This window comes from Puma concolor, chromosome E2 (assembly GCF_028749965.1).
Source record: "Puma concolor isolate L17-30 chromosome E2, mPumCon1.1.hap2, whole genome shotgun sequence".
In the NCBI taxonomy this organism is placed as follows: Eukaryota; Metazoa; Chordata; class Mammalia; order Carnivora; family Felidae; genus Puma; species Puma concolor.
Window position 1 is genome coordinate 39,531,456 of NC_141681.1, and position 5,721 is coordinate 39,537,176.

The 5,721-nt window shown below is 46.8% G+C and overlaps 1 long non-coding RNA gene across 1 annotated transcript; it reads right to left on the reverse strand.

The window, feature by feature from the left end:
* Positions 1-716: 716 nt before the first annotated feature.
* On the reverse strand, positions 717-1,156 carry LOC147573497 (uncharacterized). The gene is made up of 2 exons (XR_015244536.1): positions 1,029-1,156; positions 717-924 (listed from the first exon to the last, which is right to left on the reverse strand). It is a non-coding gene; the product is annotated as an uncharacterized LOC147573497 (long non-coding RNA).
* Positions 1,157-5,721: the final 4,565 nt, after the last annotated feature.

Below are 5,721 nucleotides of genomic sequence, written 5' to 3' on the forward strand. Positions count from 1 at the left end.
AAATTTTTGTTATTTATCTGAAATTCAAATTTCACTGGCTGTCTTGAATTTTATCTGGCAACTCTACTTAGAGGGCTTATTGATTATACAGACCCCTGGTGTTTTGATAGGTCTGGGTTAGAGGCTGGGAAACTACATTTATAAGAAAGGCTCCAGGTGGGTGAGCTTGATAAGTCTAAGAGAAATGAAATGGAAGAGGAGAGTGTATGCGTGTGTGTGTGTGCACGTGCATGTGCACATGCACATGTGTGTGCATATATATGAAGTGGGGGGTGGTGTTTGGGGTGGGGGATGGCCCAGAAATACAAAGCTCTGATCTATATCTTCTAACTATTTCAAAATTATCAAAACCTCAGGCTCTTTTTCCCAATAATTTATTCCATGCAGACTGGGCACAATGCATCTTTTAGGAGGTTGTTTGACAGTGCTTAACCACTACCCACACTGTACATGCTCATAACAAAAAGGCAAGTCCCCATATACCATTCTGTAGCTTAGAAATGCATAAGTTATACAACATCTGGAATCTACCCAAGGAAAAAAAATGCCAGCCTACAAATCTAGCCTGCTGGAGGCAGAAACCATGTGCTCGGAATCATTAAAATCATGTTTCACTTTGCCACAATGCGGCTCCATCCCCCTGCCAATGGCCAGATAAGCTGGCTGGGAGAGATTCACTTTCCTGGTACTGCAAGAAGGGGCCACACACCTTTTGGTTAGTACCCGTCTAGGTTTAATACCTAATTACTATCCTCAGATTGCCTCTCAACACTCATTACCAGAACTCAGAGTTTCCAGCCAAGGTGATGGGACTTAAGATTAGGACAAAAGAGTAGTCACTTTTGTTTTCAAGTGCTGGTCTCCCTGGAACATTATCATTCAGCAGGATTGGAAGGAAGCATTTTGACTTTCTGCTGAAGGCTCCTGTAAGAATCAGACAAGGCAGTAAGCATTTATAAATATATTAAACTCCCTATTTGAACAAGAGGGCCTCTGTATGTCTGGTCTTATGCCTATGATGAATTTACCTGTTCATCTCCAGCACCTAGGCCCAAAAATCATGCTGACAAATATACTCTAAACTACAGTAATCTCAGAAGGGACAAGCTCATCAGGGTGCCAGGCTGTCTGTTCAGCACCCTAGGGCTGTCTGGGGTTCCTGGGATAGACTGTCACATAGACATCCATGAACCAGTAAAAAATTTTTCTTAGTCATTGTGAGTAAACCAGGTGGGACTGTTTCCTTGTCTTGTCTACCGAGTTGCCTGCATCCTGGGCAAGCAGGAAGGAAAAGATAGAGGAAAGAGCAGAGTACAAGTGAAAGGAAGGGGAAGGGAAAAGAGAGGAGGGGTTGTAAGAAAGAAGGAGAGAAAGATCACAGGGTGAGGAAGAGAGTAGTGAAGAAGGAGGGCATCGGTCTAGAGATAACAGATAAGTGAAATTTAGAGTCATTATCAACTTGCTGTGAATTCCAGATGGAGTTTCTGGAAGCTGCAACCATATTTCTCGTTAGGAATTCATTCATGTAACAAATGTTCTGTGGAACACCTACTATGGGTCAGGCACTGTTCTAGAGGCAACAGCTTGAATTCCAATAAGGAGAGGCAAACAATAGACAAAGAAAAAAACAAGCAATACCATTTTAGATAGCAACAGTACTGGAAGGAAATAGCTTGGTCATGTGATAGAGAATCGGGTTTTAGACAGGGAAGGCCACTTGGAGGAGGTGCTGTTGAGGGGAGGCCAGCATGCTGGGAAGGAGCCAGCCATGCAAAGCAGGAAAGGAAGAGCATTTGTTAAGGCCCCCATCCCTCTCCTCCCCTCCCCACCTCTCACACACACAGGAACTGACTGGCTTGGCAGGAAGATCAACAGAACAGAGGCCAACATGGTTGGAGGGTGATGTGCAAGAGGACAAGTGCAGGGCATTAGTCTGATACTGTGCAGGCTTATAGGTACTGACAAAAAGTTTGGATTGCATTCACCCAAATTCATTTGGGACAATCTGCAAAATGCACTTGTGATTAGACAAATGGTTGACCCCTCTTGATGGGAAAACATTGGTTGTACACTGTGTCCTCTAATCCAGGATTTTCTCCTGAATGGCTCTTATGGAGCAGAGTAGAGAGGCTCTGTGTGACCCTGACATGTGTCTCTCCTCCAAGTTCTAACATCAGGAAAATAGCTTATTTCCTCGTGGAAGAGGGAAGGCATGTATTACAGGAGATGAAATCCGCACCTTTTGTTGCCTACATTCCTGCTTCCAAGGGGACACCAAGGGACTAAATACTTGCCCTGGTAAGATTTCACAAGACAAAAGGAGTCCATCCCTGTTGGGGTCACCATGATTGGACCAAATTTGGGTTCTCATCTCAGGGGTCCTCATGTTGGGAAATCCATCAGCAATAAAGCACCAAGCCCCAAATGTTTGGGTCTCCCAGGATCAACACAAAGGAGAATGACTGAGATCAGAATACTGTTGTCTAGAGTCCAGAACAACCCAACCTACTCTAAGGATAGCTGGGAAACCATGCGGGGATGGGAAGGCTGCCAGATGCCCAGAGCCAGCCAATGGACTTGCAGTCTCACACGCTCCAGTCAGTTCCAAATGCAGGAGAACCCGCTCCCCACTGGAGATCATCTCTTTGGTAGATATAGCATCTCCCCACCCCAAGCAGTGCTTAACACACACCTACAAATCCATGTCATCCAACCTTCCTCAAGTACCATCTCCTCCTGGAAAATATATTCTAATGGGGAAAACACTGAATGTGGAGTCAAAAGGCTTAGGACTGCCTTTGAACTTTACCACATACTGGCTATGTGGTCTCAGCTAAACCACTCACCCTCTCTGAGCCTCATTTTCCTCAACTATAGATTGAGTCTAGCAATACCCCCTCACAGGCCTCAGTATAAGGATTGGATTTAACATATGCACAGCACAAATACAGTGTCTGATTCACAAAGAGTATTCTTTCAGTAACTGCAATGTCCTGCTTCAGTTTGGTGCCCAGATTGGAGAGCCCTGAGACCACCGAGCTGTCGCTGCTCTGGAGTGCTGGGGAGGAAACTAAGAGAAAATAGAGGAAGTCTCTCAGATGTGAGGGCTCCAGCAAGGAACCCAATTGCCATGGGAATTTCTGGAGACTGGGCAAAGAGAAATTTCACTGTTTTAAAGGATCAGGATGAGCAAACACAAAGCTGCTTCTCTGGTAGAATTTATAAGTCCAGCAGGCCCCTGGCTGAGACAGGCAACTCATTCTGGGGGAAATTAAGTGTCAGATGTAGTGCTGTGGAATTCTTTGGGCACCCATTGGCAGAGTTTTATAGTCATTCCAGCTCTCGGCCTTAGTTTCCTTGTCAAAACATTGACTTTCCTCTGCAGCTCCTAACAAGGCAAGAACTGGGCAATACCAATGAGTAATGCATCTCTTAACACTTCTGCTCAAAAAGATGAGACACCTCAGACTCATTTCTACTGGAGTTTGGGGGCAGTAATATGACAGTGAAATCATTTGCTCCATCACACACCAGGAGAACTTTATGGCTTTTCAGACTGGCAAAAGACTTGCCCCAGATGAATCAAGTTTCCAGAGTTGAGATGTCTAACACACACTCTAGATGAGAGAAGAGATATATGGGCAGATCCATCACACTAGCCTCTCGTCCCTGCAGAAACAGGAGCAGGAAAGTCAAGGATTTGTTAGCAAGGCTCTGCAGAATGGCTCTGAACCAATGGGCAGCGAGGAGATTCGAGGAGATTCTAGTTCAGCACCACAAGTAATTACTGAAGGAACTGAATACACAGAGTATCTGTCCTTGTTTGGGTCTCTCTGAAAGCAGACCCCAGACAAAGGCATGGTTGCCGGTAGCTGATTTGGGAAGTGATCCCAGACAATAGGAATGAGGGGGGAGGAGGAGAGTCTGCAAAAGGGAACACTACTGAGCTGATCACCACTGTGGGCAATGAAGGCCCAGTCCTACTGAGACCTTTTGCAGAACTGGTGAGAACAGATTGCTCCTCTGAAGGATGAGAGGTGGGGCATTTATTCTCTACCCATATCCCTGGTGGTAGAGGCTTGCTCCTTGTCCCTGAGTGTTAACCCTCCTGTACTTGCAGGCTGTGCCTGTGCATGGACTTGTCACTCCCATAGCTTCAGAGAGAGCTCCAAGTCAGAAAAGCAGAGACTCCACAGGCCTGCTGGCCTGGGGTAGGACCTTGGTGGTGGGACTCAAGAGATATGCCTGGCACTGCCCACCACAAGTGCACTGATGTCAGTGGGGACCAGGAACGTGGCACAGGGCACAAGAGTCCTCTGCAGTGGTACATGCACCCATCACCAAGCTAAACATGACAGGAGGGCACGAGACAGAGGAAACCAGGCACAGCCTCACCAACTTCTAGGAGAATTTGGAACAGAAGGTGACCCACAGGAACCCAGTTCAGCAGCTCAAGTTATAATTGAGTAATAGGAAGAGAATGCTGGTATTGAAAACAAAAATTGACTGCAGTGGCTATAGCATTCTAAGAAAGAGGCCAAGCTCTTCCTAGGGGTAGATGGCCTTTTAGTTTAGAAAAATGTTTCAGAGCATCTTTTTATGTATGTGAAAATATAGGCCCCAGGGCACAGTGGGAAGGAGAATGAGAGACAACTAAGCTCTGTTATAACTGGAAACTTTGTCTTATATGTTTGGAGAGGCCTTGGGACCACAGGAAGAGAAGATACAGGGCTGGGGAGATAAAGGAGGGCAGAAAAATGGTGGGGGGCGGGCCCAGGAAGGAAGATAGCCAGGGAGATATGTCCTGCAGCTGAGCTGTCAGGGAACCGCAAGGCAGTGACAACTAATGATGTAGCCACTTCAAGATAGTGCCCGTTCTGTGAGTGCTGACATTCCTTTCTGGTGACCCTAAACCTTCAGGGTGAAACATCTCACCCTCTTGTTACCAGTGCTTTGGGGAAAAAAGACAAGTCATGTGGGGTGATACAAGATAGAGAGAGGACAATGGCCATGGGAAAGAGATGGAATAGGAAGCAAAACTCACAGGGATGAGTACCCAGGGAGTGTCCCCTAAGACTTCTTGGAGAAACTGGGAAGGTACCTGACATCTCACAGAATGTGAATGTTTGAAACTAAAGAGAGTCATGACTCCATAAACCTGAGAACGTGGGACTCTCTGCGTTATGAATTGAATCAGTCTGGCATTCAGTCACCATTGCCAGACCCCCTCCTGTGCCAAGACCCCAAGCTGGACAGTGGGAATAATGTCCTGGGTGTCCCAGTCCCAGGCCACCCAACCTGGCCAAGCAACGCCCTGGGAAGGAGGAAGGAGGAAGGAGGAAGGAGGAAGGAGGAAGGAGGAAGGAGGAAGGAGGAAAGCTCAGTAAACTCTGACAATCATGGAAGATCCCCAGGCACAGAGGGGGCATTAGGATCCTGACTTGAATAAAGAGGAAAAGCAAAGATTAAAGGAAGCATATGAGCAAAAGAAAGAGAATGCCTCCTCTGGGGTGAAAACTCCTTTATGGGGGCTCCCTAGGGTTACCAATGATACCAAGGTGTCTCCCCAGGTGGCTTCTTCTGAATCAGCCAGGAACCTGGTCCTGGAGGAGGGACTAATGAAGGGACCCCTCATGAGGTGGGGAGGGGTGTGTTAAAGGCAACCACGAGGCACGTGGGATCATATACAAGGCCAGAAACCGTGAGCATTGCTACTTGCAC